The 13,999-nt window shown below is 42.4% G+C and overlaps 1 protein-coding gene across 4 annotated transcripts in view; it reads right to left on the reverse strand.

The window, feature by feature from the left end:
* The window catches only part of SETBP1 (SET binding protein 1), a 362,058-nt gene that overhangs the window by 281,417 nt on the left and 66,642 nt on the right, over positions 1–13,999 (reverse strand). The window lies entirely within an intron of this gene.

Here is a 13,999-nt window from a genome sequence, read left to right on the forward strand (position 1 = left end):
ATTCTAAGAGAAAGGCAGGTAATAAACAAATAAGCAAGTAAAATACATGTTACATAAGATAGAGATAAGTGCCAGGTGTAAGAATAAGTTAGGTTAAGAAGAACAGGAAAAGTCAGAAGGGATGGAATCTGCTATTTTATACAGAACGGTCAGAAATGGCATTGTGGTAACTGATATTTAAGTAGAGAGGTCAAGAGCAAGCATTACGAATGTCTGGGGAGGAGTGTTCAAGCAGAGAAAACAGCAAAAGCCAAGTGCCTGATGCAGATTGGTGCTTAGAGTATTCTGTCAAGTGAAACAGAGAGGAGACCAGACAGAGAACAGGGACCAGCTCATGTTTGACTTTATAGGCCATTGTAAAGAGTTGATTTTTGCATGGAATGAAATGGGGAGCCTTTGGAGGGCTTGTAGTAGAGAAGCATCCTAATTTGACTGATGTTTTATTAAAGGATCACTCTAGCTACTGCAGAAAATAGAACGCATAAATGAGTTTGTAGTTTAGCTGATAGGTCAGGGTGGAGATGAACATTTGGAGCGTTTTATGTGTGTAGATGATATTCAATGCCATGAGAGAGCATAAGAGAAAAGAAGAGAAGAAGAGGTTGGAGAACTGAGTCCTGGGGCACTCCAATGTTTAGAGGTCAGGGAGATGAGGAGGAACTAGCAAAAGACTCAGAAAAGGAGCAGGCAGAGGTAGGATGAAAGCAATGAGACAGTGCTCACCCAGAAGCCAAGGGAAAAGTGTTTCAAGGTGGGAAGGGTCAAAAGTGTCACATGTGGCCGAGAGATCAGATAGTAGTTAATGTTATCAGAAGCTTAAGAATCTCTCTCCAAAGATTATTTAAATTCTGGCTTTCAGGAGACATCAGAAGATTACTGGAGAAAGGGTTGCACAGCTTTAAATGAGCATTGTCATTGATCATTCCACCTGAGTGCCCAAAGTGTTCACAGTGAGTTTAGAGAGTCAATATGGTAGCCATCGACCTCAAATAACCCAGCCCCATGCTGCATGTAGCTGGCGATGCTTGCTTCCTCCTAAGGGACATAGCTTGCTTCCTCCTAAGGGACATAGATGCCTCAATGTCAATTGTCTCCCTGTTCCTCACCACATGCCAGGGGTGGCTTAGAGGGAGCAATCACTTTGTTTTAGATGTGAAGACACTAGGACACTAATTTGGATGCTATGCCACATTGGTCTATATCATTAAATTATCCCCTTTGCCCATCAAAGTTCGACTCCCACAACCTGGCAATCAAGGTCCTCTATAACCTACTATTCCATAATCCCCACTATGTACTCCAATCCATGGGGTTACTCACTGTTCCTTCAACACCTGGAACATTTCCTTTCTTTTGGACTGGGATGTTTCCTTCCCTACCTCTGCCTATTTAAGATAGTTTTTAGGCCCAGTTAAATTCATCAATGAAGATTTCTGTCAATGAGTCTCCTCCCAAGTCTAGAATATTTTCTCCCTTCTCTTTGTGCCTACATAGCACTTATTATATACACATTATTGTTTGCATCCTACGAACTTGATAACTTTTTGGTGACAGGTGCCATATCTTCATCATCTCTACTCTGTGTATCAGTTAACTCTGCCTTGCCCCAAATAAGTAGCCAGAAATTATTTCGAGGATGAGTGAATGACTTAACAAAGAATGATGGAGCTTAAGAGCTAAAAGCAAGTCAACAGTTGAGTTCAGTTCAGGACCTTTAAATTCTGACACCCAGATCCACTCTTCAGACATGTCTTTTCCTTTTTCTGCCAATTCCAATTGTTGATGGACAGAACTGTTAAATATGCTCTGAAGGCCTTGGCTCAGCCACTCCAGAAACGGGCTTACAAATCTTCCTTCTCTGGGCACCACTCCCACACTCCCAGCCTCAATGGGAAACTCTTGACCTATTCTTGTTTTAAAGATAATTACTTCTTTCCTTTCTCTTTCACAGCATACCCTGGTAGCCTATATATATTATAAAGCAAACCAGAGAAAAGCAAATAGTGAATGCATATCTGTTAGGGTCCACTCTGTACTTGGAGCCAGGCTAAGCAGCCCCACCCCCGCCCCCACCCTGATGTCCATACTTGGCAAGAAGAAAAGAATAGACAAATATCTCTAGGTTTACACACACTGGCGGATCTAAACAAAACTCAAATGTCTATGTGCTAAGTGCTAAATGAGTTGTACTGTCTGGAAAACATATTAGGAACTCAGGGCCTAGAGAAATATCAAGAACTGGCTATAATCAAGGAAGAGTTCCCGAAGAGGTAGGTTCTGGAAGTGGAAGGATTTGCTAGAGTGGTGACAGGATGAAGAGCCTGCCAGGAGTGAGAAAAGAAGTTAGCAGACCCTGAAGCAGAAAAACAAAATAGTGTTTAGAAGCTTGTAGAACTGTGGATTGGTCAAGGTGAGAGATAAAGCTGGAAGGACCAGTCCGGCCAGCTAGTCCAGTTGGTTACCTAATGGTCCTAATATAGCTACCTCTGGGCCTTTGATGGCCTGGGTCAGTCAGGGTAGAGCCATAAGGCCAGGCTATGCACAAAGTTCTACCATTAATCACAGTAATGCAAAGAGCACTAGACCAGGACTCAGAGCCTAGGTCCCAGCCCTGGCTCTGCCACGAAAAAACTTGTAAAGAACGTGATCAATTTCTCCTTGCTTTGCTTTTCTCCCTTTAGGGGAAAAACAGAGTGGAGGGTGGGGGAAATAATGTCTCTGCCCATCTCATATGATTATCATGAGGCTCATAGACAATAATCATTATCAAAGCTCTATTCAAAAGCAATATTTATACGAAATAAACCTCTAACAAAAATATGGTAGGTTGTCTTAAGAAATATATTGGTATAACTTAACACAGACCCAATGAGAGCATTGTTAATCCACTGTTGCCCCTCACTCAAAGAGGACATTCTCTTGATGAGGGACTCCAGTCACTTCTTCAGAATTAGTGAGGTGCTGGCCAGAACATTGCAATCAGACCAACTTGGACAAATTCCTAGCTCTGTTATTTGCTATCTTGCGTGACCTTGGGCAAGTTGTGTAAACTTGCTAAACCCCCATTTTTGTCTTGTTTTATTTATCAGTAAAATTAAAACAACACTGCCTACTTTGTGGGGAAGATTAGAGATGATTTCGTGTAAAGTTTCTCAGTCAGTTCCTGGCACAGAGAAGACAACCACAAATGTTGTGGCATTTTTATAATTAGTTTCAACGTGAAAGACCTCACGGACAGTAAATACTATATCAAATTCATCAGCCATTTGCAAAGGATTGCAATGTTTTTGATATTATAAACATAATTTAAATCTTATTTGAGACTCCTCGCTTCTTTTGGTATGTCCTTTATAACTCAAAATGATGTGATGGAAATCAGTATACAATGCTATTTAAATACATTATGTGTTTTTCTCCCTATCTATCTCCTTACCTACCTTCAAAAAAAGGTCCAGGTCTACTGATTGTGGAATAACTGAAAAATATATTGTTACCCCATACTACACTTGTAATTTGGACAACATTTTGTGTTTCTATCATGTCTGGGTCAGCAGGGGCTGGAGGGGTAGAGAAGGGAAGGGAAAGAAGAGGTGCATAAACCAGAATGGCTCAGAATAAACATTTAAGCATTAAAGTTCATGAAATCTATTGGATTTCAGTCAAAGCCTCACTCCTTTCTAAGATGTGAGGAATAAGCTCAGTTGACTGAAATTTAGAGTTTGGCTCTGCTAGTCATTGCTGCATTGATAGCTTAGGGTAGCAAGGCAGAGCAGGGCTTCTGGACAGGTTCTGGGTGGCCATTTAGAGGCTCGGGTGGGCATCCTGGAGCACAGGCACTCATTCAGCTTTCCGCAGCGCTATACACAGACCAACTTCCTGCCCTCCCATCCAGGGAGAGCTGTGTGAGGCTTGATGAAGGAGAGGCCCCCTCCCTCTGTCACAATAAGGAAGTAGTGAGAAGTTTAAGGCAAAAATATTCTAGATGATCACCTTTAGAACAAGGACCATTTCAGAAACAGTATTTACAAAGCTAGGAAAGGAGATCTGACAGGAGAAGTAACCATCAGTCCAGGAGACACCTTACACTAGTTCTGTGACTGATGCTGCTGTCACAAAGGAACCACCAGCAAAATCATTCCTGACAGTGCTCAGCCAAGAGGAGCCGAGGTCCTCAACAAGCATCCAGGCCGGTGGGTCCCACCCTGACTGCACATAAAAATCACCTGGGGAAGTTAAAAGACATGCCATTGCCTGGAACTCATTTCTAGATTTTTAGTTAATTGGTAGGGAATAAGGTATAGACATTGGGTTTTTTAAAAAAATTCCCAGTGATTCCAACACACAGCCAGCATTGAGAATTATCATCTACTTCAATACCATTACATATAGATGAGGAATACAAGGGTCAAAGATGTCCAATAAGTGATTTGTTCTTAAATCAAATTGCCTTCCCTTTATTGTCCAATATTTTGGTTATATTTCAGGGAAATTTTCATATTTTAGACTTAATTACAAAGCTCCCACCTCGCCGCATGCACACACTGTAAGGGGAAATGAAACTCTGTAAGGCCAAGGTGGAAGAAGGGAACTGAAAGGTGAAACTGACCCTAAATAGGCACGAAACTGACAAGAGTCAGCTCAAAGGCCAAAAGTAGAGAAATGAAGCAAATGAAAACAAACCACCTCACTGAGAAAAGCCAGTTAGACTCGAAAAGTTCTTTCAGTTTGGATAATTCAAGGTTTCGCTGAGGGATTATGTTTTACATGCTGAAAGCATCCCCCACGCGGGAAAGCTTAGCAGACCTAGCATTTCTTGGGGACAAGTGCAGAGCTGCAACAGTCTGCTGATTGAAAACACACCTCCAGAAAGAAAACTGGAGCACATGGATCACTGCTAGTGGACCACCACAGATAAATCAAGAGGCTGCCACCTTTCCATGATGGCCTATGAACAGCACTGCTGTGCCTAGTGCCACCATGAGTTCATTTTGATCACTGAAATAAATTTGTCCCCCTTCCACATCACAAAAGGACCCAATTCACCAACTGCAAACTAAAGGGGAGAAAGATGATGTTCTCCCGTTTGGCAAAGCTTAAGTTTAGATTTTCTGGTGGAGAAAGTTGTTACTTTGCGAAACTGATTATGAAGAGAGTTTGAGTTTAGACCATGAACTAATATCACACAGATAAAGTATCTGTGGTGGTCCCTGCAGGCATCCCAGGAACCCACAGGATGCTTTTCCATCAGTGGACAACGGAAGACATGTCCCTTAACCCAAGTCTATATTTTCTTGTATGGAAAACGTAGATGGGAGTCCAATCCCATAGTTTTCCATAGACCATGATAATGATCAAACAAGAAACAGCAGAGAGGCATTCAGAAAAGTTGAACTGTGAAGAATCTGCAATGGCTCATTGACACAAGTTATTAAATAAGCAGCAAGATCTTAAAAAGCATCTATTTTAGCCCTGCAACTTTTGGAGTCTCAAGATTTAGGTCCTGAGATCTATTCTCAGGTACTACTTGCATTTTTGCCCCAAAGAAAGTTCTGGTAAGTCAAGGGAATGATCTGAGGACTGATTTATTTCATCATCTCCTTAATTCACCTAAAGCTCAGTAGTGTGCCATGTTGGTCTCTGGGCTTTTTGGTGTCCCGACATCATCTTCTACCTCAGTAGTCTTTGTGCCCATACTATTCTCTCCTGGTTCAGAGACCAGATTAGAACAGGACTCTAAGTGGGTGACAGATAGGAGAGGAATGGCGCTAGAACTTCCCATCTCTCTCTTCTGACAAAGTGGAGAGTCACACTGAGGTTCCCCTACCCCCTCTGTCTCCTCAACCTTAGGACCCTCAGAGACACGTGTAACAGTCCCATCTCCAACCAAAACTGGAGTGGTCAGAAACACATTTCCTAACGAACATCAACAATGTAGCTGGGGTGCATTGAGACTTCGATTCTTCTCATTATCCTCTGGAACATTTTGAATTGTGAGAGGGTTAGCAGCCACAGTAATGGTCCCTGATCTGCATAGCACTATGTGATGTATAAATCACTTCCTTATACTTTATAACAGAGTGGTTGAGAGCCTGGATTCTGGAGTCAGTGTTTAAATCTCAGTGGCACAGCCTCAGACAAGCTATCTAACCTTTCTAAGTCTCCATTTCATTGTCTGTTAAATACCTTCCTCAGAATAGTTGGGAAGATTAAATGAGATAGGGAGGACAAAGCACATAGCAGAGAAACATAAAGGAAGTGTTGAATAGATGTTAGCTATTATTATTAGCACAATGTTATTTAAACCTCATAATAACAATCTCATTAACTATAGTGGAGACTGGCAGTAGATATAGAGCTCATGCATATCTGTGGTATGTGTACATGCGTGTACCCATGGCTAGTTGGTGGGCAGGGTGGATGAATCTAGAGAACTGGCATTAGCAGTGAGGCAAGCTCCATAATAATACCATGCTCGATATGTCCCAGCAAGAGTGTGGCTGTATTGTCGACGACAGCTAGCGGGAAAACCACTAACAGAGACTAAGAGTATTTAATTCAGATGATATTGCATTGATGAAAATGAATGGAGAGACATCAGAGTGACTTGTTCAGGATCACCCACCTTGTTAGAAAGTGGCAGAACTGAGATATCAACCCAACCTATCTGGCCATAAAGCCAAACTCAGGGCAGAGGCGAGGGTACCATGGCATTCTTGCCACTGGGGAGCTTTCAGAAATTAACCCAAATCCTCTCCACTGCCCTATACTATCTGGGACTGCTCTACAGAATCAAACAGGCACATCCTGATAACTGCTTCTTATCTTGGATGGCTCAGGAGTCTGATGCGTGAACTAATTATGTACGCCATTCTCCCCTCAAAAAGAATAAAAAATGCCAAATTTGTCTTTTGTCAAATGGATTTAGCACTGCACCAATCTGTAGGGCACCAAAATGCCACACTTGTGAATTGGTAAAGTCATTCTGTAAATTCAAGAAATCCACAAAAGTGTCCCCTGGTGCTCTCTCAAGCAAGCAGCCACACCAGAGATAGAGCACCCATCATTTTCCCCACATAGAGCAGCGAGTTCCAACTCACAGAGCAGCCCATGAGTGAAATCTCTCCTCCTTGGAAGCACTGAGAGTAGCAAATTTTCAGGACAGAGGTTTAGATGGAAAAAGGATATTGCATCATTAAAGAGGTTAATGAGCTTCGCAAGGCAGATGCCCTGAACGCAGGGGAGGGGACAGCAGAGAAGAGGAGGTAGTAGAAAAGACACATGCAGGGAATTGCTCCCATTCTTCAATGTCAGGCGTGGTCAGGAGGTGCCCTCCTCATGGTAATAATTGTAACAGAAGGACAAGCTCTCCTGACGGGCACTGGAACCTGGCTGATGGCTGGGCAGTGACCTGCTCTTCACATCCATCCAGCTCCAGGGTTTCTGAATGAAGAATGCACTTGTCAGCACAGAGATCCCTAAAGATTCTGGCAAAACCAGCTAGTTCAGTGTTTCTCAAAAGGGGTGCCCCAGAATACTTGTCCCAACTGAAAGTGTTCCATGACCAAATCAAGTTTGGGGAAAATTACATACTACAGCTCATTCTTGGAGATTCATGAGGCAAATTAGCAAGTGGAAGGCTCTAAGGAATGCTTTATAAAGAAATTTATTTTTAATTGAGTATTTATAAAAGTTAATCACTGAATTTTCCTCCTCTCTTCATTTTGTAACTTAATATCTAGCAAAATCTCATTTTAGAAAACATTTTCAGAAAAGTTGTTCTAGTCCAAGATCTCTCATTTTACAAAATATAAAATAGATACACTGAGGTCTTAGTGACCTATTAAGGGTCACAAATAAGTTAGCAGTTCTTATTTTTCAGTAAGTTAAAGACATATGACATTTTGCAGATAGGTTCAAGAAAATCAGCAAAGATAATGGGACAGAATACCGATCAACAGATCATTATCAACGTATTGATCACACTCTCCAATTAACAGTAGGTTAAGAAGGGGTCTTTCACCCCTTATGTTTGGATTTGGGGCATTGTAAATTTTTAGAATAATACTTGAGCCAGGATTTTAAGTTTGAACAGGAAAACCATATCCAAAAGTGGTCATCAAGGCCAGTCACAGCTGCATGAAGCTGAGATGCAGAGTCCAACAGAGTATGGGAGAGCCAAGGAGAACCACAGGGACAAAGTTCACACTTGTGTTGTGGCTGGGTCTAGATAAACTCTTGGGATGGAGTTCCATGCCATGGGCTGGATATTTGCATGTTCTAGTGTGGGTTGCTATGAACCTGCGACGCTCATTTTAAGAGATCAAGACCACAGATGTAAAGGTACTTCTCTATCAGAATGCCTAACTTCTTAACTTAACTCTGCTCTATTCAGTGTCTCCATCCACTTTTTAAATGAAGTCATAAAAGGGTTTTTTTTTTTTAAGTTAACTCCACTAATGACATAAAATGGAAAAAAATAACCAAAATAATGGACAAAAGATAACAAATTTGAAATTATCTCCATAGACTGGGATGTTGATCCAATATAAAGTTAGCCTTGATAAAGCTAGTTAGGTTTAAGTTATAAGCACAGCATAAGGAGTCAAGGTAATCACTAAAGTACCCTACACAAATCCCACTGTGTTCTGCACCGATCAGACTACATCTGAAGGAATGGATTCCACTTTATTCATATTTGAGTTATATTTAAATAAGACATTCGTAGAGGGAGTGTCTCTCACTCAAGAAGCATTATAAGAAACAACCTGCAGAATGAATGGAAATTGGAGAGGGTTGTTGAAGATAGAGAGGACGAAGATAGAGAGGACGAAGGTTGTATCACAGCTGTACACACCTGTATTTCCCCAATTCAGGAGAAGCTCTCCTGTGGAGGAAAGGAAGGACCTAGTTTGTAAGCTTTTTAGAAATTGCACCGAGGCAAATGATGGAGAATGCAAGAAGAAAATATTTCAGTGCAATATAAGAAATAACTTTCTAAATGTCTGAGCTGCCCATGAATTGCAGATAGCAAGATGTCTAGCATCCTTTGAATGGCCACCTCTAACTAGATTTTGTCTGCCATAATTAAGCAGGATGGCCTCAAATTTTCCCCAAGAGTTCTGCCATGCTTCTTCACCCTGGGTCTCCCAGCTTCAGGACTTTCCTACCATTCATGACTATGATTTGTCTCTCTTCCCTTCCTCCCTCACCCTGGTCTCCCTGGTCCACTACACGCCATCCTCGGTGTTTCACTATTTTTTTTCCCTAAACGCTTAACCCTGACTTCCACCCAGGACACATGCCTTGTCATACCACATGCCTTGCCTGCAACACAAAGCTCATACTCACCTAAAACATTTCTGTATGGGTCATTCATGGTCACACCAGTCATGGGGTAAAGAGGTCAATGCCCATCTGTTGGGAATTTGAGGGAAGGATTTCTTTAGTTGTGGAAGGCTGAAGCAGTGGCCTGGGAGGGCTCCTTAATGGTGTGCTTCTATTATTTTTGAGGTAGCACTATTTCTAATACACAAGACTCTCATAGGCTAGGCAAAAGCATTTCTATGACATCAGGAAGTGAGACCACGTTTCTATTCTCTATTCTTAGGCCCCCTTCCCTGGAGGTGAGGTTCCTTAAAACGATGTTTGCCATGAGTGGAGGAGTGTTTTCACACCTGCCTTCTAGGATCTATCCAGATTATCCTTCTGGGTTTCTATGATTCATTGCACAAAATCCCTGTTCTTCTGTGCTGAGCCAGTGGCAGGTTCACATTGGTTCCAACACAAGAGTAGCCTTGGTGGATTACAGGCCCTGGTAGGAAATCAGTCTCTAATCTCTTTCTAGTGGCTCATCCTTCTCAGTAGGATTTTGGAAATAATCCACAAGCAAAGGAGACTTCTTGATCTGTCAGAGAAGAATAGTGGCAAGAACACTGTGCTGTAAGACTAAAAGCCTGCAAAATTGTCACAGCTCCGAGTGACCTCAAGAAAGTCAGTTACCCTCACTAAGTCTTGGTTTCCTCATCTGCAGATCTAAGGAGTTTGAATACACAGTAGTTCCTAACTTTTCTGGGTCACAGATGATCTTGAGAATCTGATGAAAGCAGTCAACTCCCTTACTAGAAAAGGCTCAAATGCACATACAGGCAAAACTGTGCATCCAATTTCAGAAGGTTAGGGGAAAACCTAAAAACCATCTATAGAGATTCCATAGCAAGCTTGGACCCTAGGTTAAAAACTCCAGCCAATTCTAACTCTATGATGCTTCTCTACCTAGCTTTCTAGCAAACTTTCTCTGTAAATGCTAATTTTTATTAAGTATTTTTTTGCTATTTAGTTCCCAGTCAGTTACATAGAGTTCTCATGACACCTACATGGCTCTTAAAGTAATATACGAAATGTGTAAGTTGTACTTATTTTAGCTGGTGACATAGAGACAGCAACAGATAATCAGTCAAGTCTGCAGTCGCCACTACTGGAGTGCAGTTTCTCTACTCAACTAAAGACTTAAGTGCCCACCAGTCCTCCATTTAGATCACTCCCCAAGAGCTGCCGCATTCTTCAGAAGCATTCCTGTTGCATGCCTATGTCTCTCACCATGACATGTGCACTTTGCGTCTCATGATCCCAGAGACAGCTGTCCAGGCGCTCTGTTCATGAAGAAGATTGTCCTAGGCCCACCCAAGCACTGAGCATCAGTCAATGTTCCAATGATCCAGGCATTAAAGCATCGCTGGGGTTCTGAAGTGTCTCATACTGTGATTGGTAAATCAGCTGGGTTGGGAGGGTAATCCATCAAATAAATACAAATCAAATAAACAAACATGGATTGTTCTTCCTCTACTCTTGGTATGCCATTTTTTTTCTTGTATTTAAAAATTGTATTCTATTTCCCAAAAGTACTAAAGTCAATATTATTATGTATTTACTAAGAAAAAGAAAACATATCCCAATACTTTGAGAGACACAAACAAACAGCTCCTGCCTTCAAGGACCTGGCATTGTAATTGGAGGAAGAAGAAACTAATCAAATAACAATAAATACAATAACAAGTAAGAGATCAATGAAATAACAATACAACCTGCAAATTACTATAAACAATAATAAAATAGAGCCCACAGTCCTAAAAGTTTAATTGCCAAATAGTGGCAGAAAAAGCAGAAGGGGCATAGAAAGCAAAGAATGGATGCTGCTCCAAATAATGAACTCCTGCCCTTTCCATTCCAATAGCGTCCCTCATCTCTGTTCTCTCCTCCAGCTCTCTGCTCTTTTGTTTCAAACTCCTGCCACTGGGTAAGCAGCAAAGTTTCTACAACTTGATAGTGTAAGTTTGTGAACTTCCCTCCGTCTCCCTCCCCATAGATGTGGGAACAGTGGTGAGGCTGATGTGCAAGGTTCTTGCCCTTACCTTACCTAGCCATTTTACTAACTACTTCCTGGGAAAACAAAGAGTGAACAACAAGAACAACAACAACAAAAAACGTTGCCTTGCCCTATCCTGTATGAGATAGGTAAATGCTGGAAAGGACGCTCCTCTGGCCATCCCTCTCAGTGACCCCCCAAATATCTGGCTCCTCCATGTTTGCGTTTATTTGCTCACGCCCTTTCTGACTCCACCAGCCCCACTCCATCAGCCCCGCCATCTTCAAAGTTCAACACAAATCCCATCTGCCCCCAGGAAGGCTAGTCCCACTCCACCAGCCCACATTGACCTACCTTTTCACATTTATAACAGACTGTCAGTACCTCAGACACCTTCCAACTCTCCTGGTCTTATTCTTAAAATCTTTCATAACTTCAAATTTTGTATACCCTGGCTGTGCCTCCTGAGAGCAGAGGCCATGAGTTTCATTCCCTTATATCCTCCACAGAACAGAAGTCTGTAAAAGCTGGAGTGTGAAACCCAGAAGGATCCCAGTGGCATTTGGTTTGATTAAAGGCTGACTCAGATGTCCACAACCCCTCAAAACATTCACCTGATAATGCTACCTCACTCAGACACTCAAAAGCTCCCCCAAGCCTGTCCACTGTTTTGAGTTCCGGGACCCATACCTAATTTAAACAAGTTCCCAACTGTTAGGGACTGAATGTTTGTGCCCTCCCAAAATTCATATCTTGAAGCCCTGACTCCCAATATAATGGTATTTGGAGATGGGGCCTTTGGGAAGTAATTAGGTTTAGATGAGGTCATGGAGTCCCCAAGATGGGAGTAGTGCCCTTATAAGACGAAGAAGGAACACATGCGGAATTAGCTCAACTGGTAGAGCCCTTGCTTAGCAAGAAGAAGAGATATCAGGGCTTCTCTCTCTGCTATAGGAGGATACAGGGAGAAGGAAGTCGTGAAGAGGGCCCTCACCAGGGACCGATTCTGCCAACACCTTGATCTTGAACTTCTCAGCCTCCAGAACTGTGGGAGATAAATGTCTACTGCTTAATCCACCCAGTCTATGGTATTTTTCTATAGCACCCCAAGCTGACTAAGACAGTAATATTTTTATTTTGAGGAAGATTAGCTCTGAGCTAACATCTGCCGCGGATCCTCCTCTTTTTGCTGAGGAAGACTGGCCCTGAGCTAACATCTGTGCCCATTTTCCTCTACTTTATATGTGGGACACCCGCCACAGCATGGCTTGACAAGCAGTGCATAGGTCCACACCTGGGATCTGGACCGGTGAAGCCCAGGCCACCCAAGTGGAGCACACGAACTTAACCGCTGTGCCACAGGCCGGCCCCAAGACAGCAATATTCTAATCGACCTATAAATAAATTAGAGTCTCCATGATTCTCTTCAGCAATTTACCACCAGAGCTGAACATTCCCCACCACACTTCCTTCCTCTCTACTCACTGGAAATCTTCCCTGTTTTTCAAGTCCTCACCCAGTCCTCCATTATCCATGAATTCGTCCCTCACTAGCCCACTCTACGTCCACCAGAGGCATCCGTCCTCACTGTGAGCTCAAAGCAATGACTGTCTGTACCATTCTTTGGCTACTTCATCATGCATTGGTATATCAGCGGAAACAACTGGTGAATGAACACATCAGTTTTATGACAACTCTGGATGATCAACTTTTATTTTTATTTACCTTTTGTATTGTTATCATATCCCATTCATTCTAGGATGCACAATTTTTCCTTTCTAACATCTCTGAAATTGTCTTACGGTCCATGGCATCTTAGATTTGATGATAGATGGTGTTTTGCTTTTCATATATATGCAAGCTCTTTTAGGGAAGGACTCACACATTATATATCGATTTTCCTTCATTTGCCTAGCAAAGTTCCTGAGGACAGCAGAGATTCTCCATACTTTCTTGCTACAAGAAGAAACTGCTTCCCTGAAATCCAGTAAGAAGCTCGGCCTCCCAGGGTCTGGTTTCTCCAATTGTTCCTTCTCTGCTGAAAAAGGATGAGATAAGCAGAGAACAGCCAGAGATTTGGGTATGTTGGATGGCGAGGGGGTTTAATCATTGATCATTTCTTTCCCACATCAGAGAATTTTAGACTTGGAAGTGTACACTGGCTCCACTGTGATTTCTCTCTCTGAATCCCAGAATAACAATTGTTTCTCTGTACCTCACTTTCCTTTTTGTAAAATGGGCCCAATTATGTTGACCTCCTCAGAGAGGGGTAATGACTGGAACAGAACTAAAGGATGATATCTTCTAAATATTGCAGAGGAGTTCATGAGTATTAACAAGCATCTGCCCTGGGGGAGTGTTGCTCCCCATCATGGAAAGGCAGAAGGAGGTTGGAGAGATCCTAAGGTTGCCGTTCCATCACCATGACAACTCCTCTTAAGCCCATCTCCTTTCTTTCCACAATAACTACCCCAGAAAATACTCTGCTGACAAACAGGGAAGTCTCAATGGTCATGGAGAGAATGAGGGAATATGGATAGTGAGGAGAGCTAGCAGAGGGTTCCACCGCAGTCTTTAGAAGACACCACCTTTCTTCATCAGTCTGTGTCTACTTGTGTGTCCTCCCACATGCCCAGG

This window comes from Equus asinus, chromosome 7, assembly GCF_041296235.1.
Source record: "Equus asinus isolate D_3611 breed Donkey chromosome 7, EquAss-T2T_v2, whole genome shotgun sequence".
Taxonomy (NCBI): Eukaryota; Metazoa; Chordata; class Mammalia; order Perissodactyla; family Equidae; genus Equus; species Equus asinus.